General features: G+C 41.8%; 1 long non-coding RNA gene across 1 annotated transcript; it reads right to left on the reverse strand.

Moving 5' to 3' along the window:
• Nucleotides 1–1,222: 1,222 nt before the first annotated feature.
• Nucleotides 1,223–11,695, reverse strand: LOC122465195. Its single transcript, XR_006289846.1, has 3 exons — nt 11,549–11,695; nt 3,704–3,784; nt 1,223–2,651 (listed from the first exon to the last, which is right to left on the reverse strand). It is a non-coding gene; the product is annotated as an uncharacterized LOC122465195 (long non-coding RNA).
• Nucleotides 11,696–11,750: the final 55 nt, after the last annotated feature.

Below are 11,750 nucleotides of genomic sequence, written 5' to 3' on the forward strand. Positions count from 1 at the left end.
ATCCCAAAGGGAAGGACTGCAGGTGCCAAACACATTCAGACCTGCTTGGGTAAGCAGGGCTGATCACAGGGGACTGTAACCCAGGACCCAGGGATGAGTCTAAGAGTGGGAGAATTGTGTAATTCCACCCCAGGAGAGGTAAAGGCTTGAGCCCGGAGACCAAGGGCATGCACTCAAATCCGAGAGGAGTCAGAGATGCCACTAACCCTGTAACTATGACATGTGATATCTAGAGAGTCAGTCATTCAGATGCAGCCCGATCCCACTATGTTTGGGTAGAGTTAATTCCCACAGATTTCTTTTTTGTAGGAAAGTAATCTTGAAGTCTATCTTTGCCAAATAGTTTCCTTGAAAAGGAGGTGGATATAAATCTTACAGACTTGTTCATCTTGAAATTTTGTTCCTACAAAAGCTTTAGAAGCACTGAACTTCAAGATGGCTCAGAAGTCTCCTGATAAGCTCTGGAGAGCAAATAAAGAGCCAAACTACCTTCCTGAGCAGTATGAAGTAGATGCAGTTTTTCAGAATACCTTTCAGTAAAGCATCTTGAATTTCCTCATACTCATCTAATTAAAAACACATGACTTCTGCATGTTTGCTATGGAGAAATCATCAGGAGTATACAGGAACTGTTCAGACTCTTAGTAACTATTCGTACTGTTTTCCAGAGACTATGTCAATGAAGTGAGTTAACATCCAAATCTTATAGACATCACCATATGCCACAAACTGCCTGCACCCTACTCTGTTAACTTAATTTGTGACAGAGAAATATAGGGACTTAACATACTGGCCCAGGCCTGGATTTCATCTTGTCCACCAGACCGTCGCCGATAGCCAGCACTAGTGAAGAAAGTACAATTGGGTTGCCAACCCTCCAGTATGTCATGTGATGAAACCTCCAGGAATACATCCAAGCAAAATTGGCAACCCTAAAGTGCAAGAAGCGTTGCAGTACAATTGGAGGGAGTTCAGAGACTGGTGACAAGACTCCATCTCAGAAAGGATATTGCAGAATCAGAGGGGGCCAGATACGGGTATCATGTCAAACTTTTGTGACACATCGCTTGGATTGATTTATAAAATGGCTTGTGATAAGTATCTCACATCATGACCTGATTCATAGTAGCTTTTTGGAACTTTGCTGAATATCAGGCAGCTACTGTGCGACATGGTGTATTATTTTGAAGTAATTGGTAGAATGTAGGTTAATGTTTGAAGGAAAAACTAGAGGCAGAGTAGGAACAAAGAGAGAATGAAACACAGGACAACCAACAACAGAAAAACAGACTGCCAAAGCCACCACTTACCAGGGGCAATGGCTTCTGACATGCCTGTCAATTTCTGGCATGATGGCAATAGCCTTCCCCTTCCCTGGGAACTACCAAGGGACTTGCACAACATTGTGGATGCATGGGATACCCAATCAGCCTCCACTTCCTTGGGATATGCCCTTGGGTATATTGTACAAATGTGACAGCTTGAAGAGACTGTCTGGTGCAGTCTGTTTAGGCCTTGGGATTATACAAGCCTACCACACCTTGTTATTAGGTGGGCCTGCTTGCATTTGGAGGGTTAGCACACTCGGGATTATTGGAGTACTGTACTAAGAGCAGGGAAAACTGGAAAAACTACTTTCATTTTCCCCTATTTAAAAATCACTGCCAGGATCTATTGTCTTGTTAAAATCAGTTTCGTGAAGTTACAGCTCCTTGGCCATTTTATACATATTTTCATGTCTGTCCTCATTTTGTTTCGCTCTTTGTTTCTCCCCATTTCATTTAAAACTATTGACCTAATGTGTTTAATTTCACAGTTGCATAAAATTTGTGCTTTGTCTGACAGAGAATTGGGGAATAAACAGAACGTGTCTGTGTGTTACATACATAGTGCCTGAGCAAATAACTGGGGAAGGCTTCAGCAATTGTTACAGTAACTGGTGTTTATGATTAAGCTACTGCAACCACAATTCTAAAGATCAAATTGCTCCTTTTTGGGCTGAGCCTACACAGTTATGCTTTACAATGGACATTCACAGACAAGGGGGAGGGAATCATGCACAAATGAGTGGCATAGGAACATGCAAGCTACATGGATTTTTTTCATGCAGCCTAAGTAATAAACACTTGAAATGTATATTTAATGTTCTTTAAAAAAAGAGAGACCTTTTATTTGAGAAAAATTCATAAAAAGAACCAGTTCTTCTACAGTTAAGTGCGGCAGTTACACACACTTAATTTACACACATGCTTAGCTACCTGATTTGCACGTACCAGGTGACTGGGTATCAGTGTATCCCAAGATTACCCCCACAAATGGAATAGAGAGATGGACAGTTTGGTAAAAACTAAAAGGTGTTCATTTCACCCATAGTCAAACTGATTTCTACCTAAAGACCGTAGGCCATCTGTATAAAGTGAGTCACAGTTCATACAACATTAGGAAGTATGCATAGAGTGGAGATACAAGCATATACAGAACAGAAGCCGGCCGCCGTGGGGTGTTGGAAGGCTCAATCTCTTCTCAGTCCTGACCCTTCCTGCACCCACGAGGTTTTCCCTGAAGCTTTTCCTCCTTAGCCTTTCCTCATTCTGCATTTTCATACGAGAGTGTCCACCACCTCCTTCCGCAATGCCTTGTCACAGGAAACCCTGCAGAGATGGCCACAGTAGGACAGCCCACTAACACAGACACCTTACTGCGAGAAGTTCCAGGCAATCCAACTCCAGCCTCAGGGTTTAAAACAGGCTAGGCTTTAGTCTTAGCACCATTCTGCTTCTTGAGATTGCTTCCTCCCGCTCAGCACTAATGACCTCTGTCAGACACACACACATGCACACACAGGGGATTTATGCAGTAAGTGCATGTAAATTAACATGGGCAACAGCACACAACTCATTTGAAAATATGGCCTACGTCTGCCTGATTGTAAAATTTTATCACAAAACTCAGTATTTTCTGGCCTCCAGCTCCTAGCTCTGCACTAAATAGAAATCACTCTGGTAACATTATATGCCCTAACATGACTATCCTCAAATTCTTGGTACAGAAATGCTATCCAGCACTCCATGAACACCTAAAATTCCCACTAAAATCAATGGAAATTTGGGCAGTGCAAGGACTGTAGAATTAGGCCCAAAGCTCTCTAAGGTCTGAATTGTGTCTTTAAAGCAAAGTGCTGTACTGGGGGCAGCGTGGCTCCACACTACCCTAGTGAGAGAGTGGGCAGGCATTCTACTTGATGGAGAATTCCTTCCCGAGTTCCCTGGCATGCACAAGGAGCAAACCTGCACTGAAGCCCTTCAGGGTGTGGAGCGTACTCCTGCTAATGTGCTGGTCCCTCCACAGACTACTGTGGAGTGGCAGATGGCAAGGGCCATGGCTGCCCCTGGGAAGTGTGGAGGGCGAGTCCCTGCACATCCCTGAATACCGGGCCTGCCATTGTTCCTGGTCCTTATGCAGGCTGTGCAAGCTGTGGGAGCCCTCCCCCATCCACCCAAGAGCCAGGAACAATTTGGCCCTGCATTCTTGTGGCTCTTTAGGGATAGACAAACTGAGTCAGCTGAAATGCTGTCTGTGCTCCTGGAGCCTCCAGCCCTCAAGCCCAGCTTTGATTGAGGTCCCACATTTTCTAATTGCCCAACTTTTGACAGCCTGATTCCTTTGTATTTTTGATGATTTGAACGTCTCATTGGCGACTTACATGTTTTCCTGTCTCTAGCAATATTTTCAGAGAGTCCAATCTTGCAGTCGTTCCTCAGGACAGAACTCCCACTGACTTCAGCTGAATGGATAAACAAATATGAAAGCTCTTAATCTCAGTTTCTTCCTATTCCCTGTAATCCTGTTCTTACTTAGTCACGTTTCTTTTTTGCCTATATATGGATCTTTATAATGTAATAGATACTGAATACCATGTCCATGAGTAATTTTGTGAGGCAATTTGAATATCAAAGGACAAAATATACTAGATTAGTAGATGTTACTGTCATATTCTTTATGATGGATACTGTACTTCCAGCATCTTGTCTTTCACATTAATAGGGAGTGGGATTCTGTTTTAAGTGACTCATCTGTCAAGAAATTAAAAGTAGATGCTCAAATCTGTAATACAAATGTATTTAAGTAAAAAAAGGATCTGTTTACAAATACATTAATGGGTGCAGCGAACAGTTCATTTACTCCTTTGACATTTGCCCTTATAACATTACAGCTAAAACTTAACACTGTTTAGCCCAGGATTTCCCAGGGGTAAAGGGCCAAAACACAATCCTGAGAATTCTGTGAATTGCTAAGGATATTAAACACTAAAGTATAAGATTACAGAGAAACAATGCAGCCATTTTGAGCGGAGCTTTCCCACAGTGAGAGGTTCTGTGAGGCCCAGCTGGTTGTTTTGACTTCAGACACTGACTCAGGGATTGAAAAGTTGGACACCACGGGTGAAACAGAGAAACAGTTTGGCAGGCAGAAGAAATTTTTTTTTAACCTTTTCAGTCTTTGTGCTGCTTACTCTACCCGAAAGTCATAGTAGAGTACAAAAACTTGGCTTAGTTCATGTATATCTTGGTTTTAATAACATTTATCTGATTTTAATGTTTCCTCCTGCCCCTCACTTGTTGTGTTTCATCTTAAAATGAGAGGTTATCTTTGGGTCAGGGATTGTGTCTTCCCGAGTGTTCGTACCGCATTTGTCATAATGGGGCCTCGACCCTAGCAGAGATATGTGGGTGCTACTGTAATACAAATAACATACAGGTATAGGAAATTATTATAGATTAAATCTGCAAAATACATCTATAGAATCTAATTTACTAAAATTCAACAAACCTAATTTTTCAGATTTTTTTCTTGATTTGTCGTTTTCATTATTTGGATTTTTCCACTGGTGACCTGACAGTAGATCGATAATCTTAATAAACTTCTTAAATAATTTAAGATTTGTTCAATACAGCTCCCTTTCTGGATAAATATATAATTAGTCTAATAATTTACACCACACATAGCTTTAGGGCGACCAAATGTCCCAATTTTATAGGGACAGTCCTGATTTTTGGGTCTTTTTCTGATATAGGCTCCTATTACCCCCCACCCCCGTCCCAATTTTTCACATTTGCTGTCTGGTCACCCTACATGGCTTGTCTTCACTGCATTATTAGCTCAAGGTAGAGTGTGACTGTTGCCCCTAGTCCAACCACTGTCCACATACAAAAATCTCTAGCTCAAGTTGAATGGTCTTTAAACCTCAAGCTGGCTGGCCATCAAAGTGTATGAGTTGAATTTTGAATGTCAGGGGCATGGGTTGAAGCTTGAGTGCTACTGATACTCAAGTTAATAATGTTGTGAGAATGCAGCTAAAGGTTACAGCTTGAGTTAACACAACTCGTCAGATGCTAACCCATTTACTCTATGCTGATTGCATTGTTTTGTAGTGTGCCTGCTTTTACATGAGTTAGGCTAGCTGGAGTGGAGTAATTTAAGATAATTGTTGCAGTAAAGACAAGCCTTCTACCTCCATTCTGAATATACACAGGGCAGCAATTTTAGAATTGCACACAGTTACTGAGATTGCATATGTAGTCGTGATAGCTGTGTGTACAAATAGACAAGAGACCAGACAGACACCTAACTGGTCATTTATATGCACAATTATTGTGCTTGTTTTGCACATTTGTAAAAAAAAAAAAAAAACACCAACAGACTCCTGGTGCCTGGAGTTTATTCCCAATGAAAGCAATGGTAGTTTTATTCTCATTGGGATTGCAGCCCTGTAGTCAACCAGGAATGGCATCAGTCAATGGCAATTAACAGTGTATTTTATCTGACAGTCAGTGTGGGCTAGTAGATGCAGAAAAGGACCATAAATCAGGATGACTGGGTAGTATTCCTTGCTCTGCGACAATGGGCAAGTCACTTAATTTCTCTATGCCTCAATTTCCCCAGCTGTAAATTTGCAACAACAATTCCCTACCTCACTGGGTAGTGATGAGTCTGAATTTCCATTTGTAAAGCACTTTGAGGTGCTTGAATGAAGGGCACCATGGTAGTCTCAGGATTATCAATTATAGAATTCAGCCTTGCCAGTATTAAAACAGACATTTCTGTCTTAACATATCTACTTTTAGGAGTGACATATTTTTGACTAGGGAAGCCTCAGAAGCCTTACTAGTGCTACATAAGTACACTGTGCATGTTTTTTCCACTTTTTGAGGTGCTAGTATTCAGTGTTCTGTCACTATCCACTCACCATTTAGTGAGTACTGACAAATATTATCAACACGTCAAGAAAGAATAAAGCTCTGCCTAGAACCCTTTTGCTTTCTCAAGCATGTTGCATTAAGAAAGCTAAAAAAGAAGTGGGGGGGAAGGAGAGAAACAAGGAACACTTCCAAACATAACATAAAAGGTCTTGCCTTAAGACCATGGATTTCCTTTTTGGTACTTTCAAAGAATGTGTCTTTAGTTCTCTTTGGCTGTGGGACAACAGTTGCGGGGTGTGTCTGTGGTTGGTTTTTTTCTTTTCACAGTAACTCTATTGTTCAGAAACTGCAGCCAATTTATGGAAAGAGGTGGAATGTTTATGTAACTTACTTTGCTTTAGACAAGAAATAAAAAAAAAAATGACTGATGGAGGAAGGCCAGTCAAAACAGGATTTTTCTTCCTTTCTGGACACAGATGTTGGGAAAAAAACCAACTCTGTCTTCATGTTAAACTAAACAGCCCTTCCATTTTTAGACCCTTTTTTAATTAAGTAGGTCAGCAAAACAAAAATCGAGCATTTGATTAATGGTCTAGTTCTCGTTTTAAAATATGCCGTGTTCAAGAGCTGCTCTGTTGACATACTCACAACACCATCAACTGGTAAATGAATATATTAGGGTTAGATGATACCAGTTTTGCCAGTACCTAGACTGTTAGGTCCCAAATGTACAGTTGGCCAGTACTGCTAGATCGCAGATGTTGAGTGTCTCTTAATAACTAGAATGGAGTTTCCTGCCATTTTCAGATTAGCTGGGCTACACAGAAGATTTACAAAATGAAAACCACAAGAAGCTAGCCAAAAATGACTCCCCCTAATTTAATTGCACCTTCTTTTTGTGATTACAATGGAGAAAAGTAAAGATCACTGACTGTCTGCAATTTGTCCTGCCCTACCAATACAGTATCTTGACAAGTGGCTCCAAGGCTTCTTTAATGCAAATATACATTTAATACTCCTTGGGCCAAATGCCATTTTCCTTAATTGAGTAAGACTCACATTGACCTCAGCAAAAAGATATTGCTAAACTAAGGCTTAAACAATTTGGAGCTGTAAGACTTAAAAAAAATATTGAAATTGATTCTGGAATAGCTTGTACACCCAGGGCAAAGCCCTCTGTCAGTTAGACTGGCATAACTCACCTGAAGCCAGAAGTGAAACCTGATAGTTTGGGCCAAAATATATATGACAACTGCAAATCATTGAGGTATACGTCTACAGAACAGATTCTGCTCACATAAAATTCTGCTCAGCGTGAAACTCAAGTGGTCTGTGTAGCCACAGACTGAGTTATAGTTTCAGTTCAGGATTTGGTCATATGTTGTTTCAAACAACAAAACATAGACCTGGCACTGGGACTGCCAACAGAGGTGGACAGAGACCACCAACTTATTACCCACAAGATCTTCAGGTACCCATGACTTTCAGTCTCTTCCATCCTAGAGCAGATCCAGAGCAAAGGACTATCTTCTTACCAACCCCTTGAGGCATTCAGTTCCATTGAAGACAGAAAGTTGTATTAGTGTAGTTCAGGAGAATTTTGTCCATTTTCATTAGTTATTCCGAATATAGTTTCCAGTTCATAATCAAACATGTATTGGATTGGGTGGTGGGGTATTGAGCCAACAGTCCAAATTCTAGTCAGACATTGCCCCTTGCAATCCAGCCAACTCCAGTGGAATTGCATGAGCATGAAAGCAGAGTCTGGCCCAATAAATATATAGAGGCTACTGAGCAGGCATCTGTAGGACATTTAAAACGCTTTTCTACATACAGGGTTGAGTGCTACAGTCATGCATTCCACAGAGACTCCGTTTGCAAAGGGATAGAAATAAAACATTATTTGGGTTTTAGTTTCTTGGCCTTCATAACTGAAGTCTGAAAACAATTAAAGCCAGTGCCATACCAAATCAGCTATGCAGGCGTTACTGGATTTTCCCATGGAATTTTTATACAAGAATCAGGCTGCATCTGATGCAAACTAAAACACACAAAGAATTGTGTTGGTCAGAGTCAACCCAGCTTGAGGACAAGTTTTTGCAAATGCATACAAAAATCAATTACAGACACCCAGAAATACCTAGCTAAAGACTATTCGCATAAACACAGCTGGAATTTAGACAACAGCTTACTCACTGAGGCACTGAGCCTGCTTGCTAGTAAGGAGGTGTACAGAGAGCTCTGGAGTTGCCTGCCATTCATGGGGGACACCTGCTGCTGTGCCTTTCAAATAGTGAAGCATCCTACCCCTTGTACACTAAGCTTGCACTGAACCACTGTGGATAGGGTCGGGGCACTGGCACTGCCCCTTCCATCCCATTTGCCTCCTTTGGAGGGTGCTCTGCTGCGGGATTTTACTAGGGGAGCAGTCCCTGTGTTTTCTCAGAGAGTGCGTGGACTGTGATTGTGGCTGGCTGCTGCCAAGAGGAAGAGATTTCTGGCAGCATCCCCAACCTTTTGTGCCCAGCTGCTGCAGAGGTGAGCAATGTGGCCCCAAAACAGTATTGCTGTAATACCACAACCAATACTAACATGGAAGGAAAACACCATCCAACTGAGGTCAAGCTAGATGACCACAATGATCCCTTCAGGACTTCAAAATTGTGAATCAACTGCCACACCCTTCACTCGCATTACTATGGTAAACTCCTCTTGTTTTATTCCATTGAAAATCTGGTCATTTTCCGAGGAGGGGATTTTTGAGGTTCTTTTAGAATCAATACTTTCATCAGTGCAAAGAGACAGTGTAGTCATTCAGATCCTCATGCAATAAAACCTCTATATTTTGCACTCACAATGGTGAGACCCATTGCAAGTTACCAGAGTTTGTGGATTAGCAAATATACGTCTCTCCTTGTTTTTGCATGCCCTAATAGCATATCGAATACCGTTCTGCACTTTTGCCAATTCAGGCACACCATAAGACCCCCACCACCTCCTCCCCATTTGAGGAACAGTGAGTATTGTGCAGGAGAGTGGCTAAGATCAAGCGTAGTATCAAGCCTGACCCCAGATGTCCAGTACCTACCCTGTCGGGGGGAGTGATAGCTCAGTGGTTTGAGCATTGGCCTGCTAAACCCTGGGTTGCGAGTTCAATCCTTGAGGGGGCCATTTAGGGATCTGGGGCAAAAATTGGGGATTGGTCCTGCTTTGAGCAGGGGATTGGACTAGATGACCTCAGTCCCTTCCAACCTTGATATTCTATGACTGTGAATCAGGAGGCTGGCTCTCCACTGGAACTTTCATAGCAACCCCTAGCAGTGCTGCCTAGCACAGAAAGAAAGTTCCATGAGTTTTAATCCACTATACCTTTTCTGGTTAACTTATATCTTTTAATGAGCCAGACGTTTAGTCAAAAAAATACACTGAATTAATCTACAGGGATTCCCCTTATAACATGAATCTTTAGGTGTGAGCTGACAAATGTAAATAACATTATTCTGCCAAGCTTTAAGTATCTCAGTGTCTAATTGCTCAATGGAGAAGGAAAAAAAAGAGCACAACCGAAGTGACTTCCTGAGCCCTGTGTTTATGCTCAGTTTTCATCAGATTTTTTTTTTTTTTTTTAAACACAACCTGAAGTACTCTCATTGCATTTATTTTGGCACTAAAATTCACTCATGCTTTTTGGATCAAAGGGATAATTATGAAGTTGATCTACAACATGCAGCCTAACTTTGTAACTCCCTGTAACCAACTAATATATATATTGATATATGCAACCTGCACAGTGTTATCTTGTTACTGCACACAAAGAGAAATGATCAGCTCAGCAGCTATTGGAGTAATACTACTGCATTTATCCTGGAGTTTTTTCTCTAGCAAGAGCTTACTTGCAACCACATTCTCCCACTAGAGGTTTGCCAGATTTTCAAAGCAATGTTATATTTAAACAAAGGTTTTACCACCTTTGTAACTCTAAACAGGGTTTAGCCTCTTGCATAAATGCTATAGCCTGTAAATCCGAGATGGCCCACACCCTACACATTCCTATGTCGCATACGAACAGCCTCTTCTTTAATTACAAGGTGTGGCATTTCTGGACAAGAGACAGCTAATCCTTCAGACGAATGCTATTTATATTTACCCTAGAATTTCTGCACTATGCAAAGCTTTGGATTTGAAAATGCAAAGTTTAAACCTGACTGACAAAATCTTTAGCTCATGGCCACACTTTGATGCCCTTTAGTATCCTGGTTGATTAGCAGTAGCATTATTATAAGGTATAGGTGTGCTCTAGGTACAGAATTTGCATCCTGATCTAAAATCTCAAAGAGGTGTTTGGATGCAGCATTTTGATTCGTGCTCATATCGATTATAAGATTAACCATCTGCAAATCTACACATGTACAACAAGGGCCCAACTCAGCAAGGTATGCCTAAGTACTTGCCTAACTTTAAGTGCCTTGCTGAATCAAGGACTCAAATAGAAGTCATGGGAAAATTAAGCTAAAGAATATTCCTAAAGGTATTGGTATCGCATACAAATGAGCATAACTGAAAGAGACAATGGCAAAGCATCACTGATTCCTAACTCCTGCAGACAGGAGAGTCACATTGCACTACAGCTGCAAACTAAAGTTCAGTAGATGCAGCACAAGAGTCCACCATCAGGCTCTGCTGACGGAGCTAGACAGGCTTTATTGTCATTTATGTTTGTGCACAAGGGGATAGGATGCTTCTGGGGACTTGTCTGATGAAGATCACATTCAGATCCTGTACTTTTGTTAATGTCTTTGGGAGCCAAGAGGCATCTGATTCCACTTCGCGGGCTGCTGGGGCTTAATACCATTTCTCTCACCCTATTAAATGGGCTTAACTTTGTTCTCTTCAGTGACTGTGCAGGAAAAATATGGAGTGAAGGACTCTTACTTGTTAACATAGTAAAGTGCCCACTTCCTCAGTTTTCCTCAGCAGACTGTTAAGTTAGCTGTCCAGCTAACCCAAAATTCCACCTCTACCTGGCTAGTAAGAGCCAACATCAAACACAGCAAATCCAAATCAGTCTTCACCTGGGTTTCAAGCTTCTCACTAGGGGGTTGCATTCAGCTCCCACTTGGAGTTGTATGGGCTCAGTACCCTAAGAAGCAAGTAGATGCTCACTCTGGGCCTCCAGCCCACACTACTCCTTTGCCCAAGGCTGCTTCCTCCACCTTGTTCTCCCACTCTGGTCTCCTAAAACCAGATTTCACCCACACACACCCACACCCCAAAAGTTCCACAAAGCCAGTTAATCAAAACAGCTTCCTCCTATGCTATCTCAGAGCCCCCTTCCCAGCATTCTTTACCTCCTTCATGAGGCTTCAGCGCTTCTTCTAGCTCCCATCATGTCATTTCAGTGGAAAGATCAAGCGCATCTGCTCTTTCCACATCCTCTCTCCCTTCTGAGACAGAGAAGCTAGTTATATAACCTGCTCCCCTCCCCCACACACACTTCCCAGCATGCCTCACTATATAGGCCTACAATTTCCACCTGCCTCCTCTGGGCTA

This window comes from Chelonia mydas, chromosome 3 (genome assembly GCF_015237465.2).
Source record: "Chelonia mydas isolate rCheMyd1 chromosome 3, rCheMyd1.pri.v2, whole genome shotgun sequence".
Classification (NCBI taxonomy): domain Eukaryota; kingdom Metazoa; phylum Chordata; order Testudines; family Cheloniidae; genus Chelonia; species Chelonia mydas.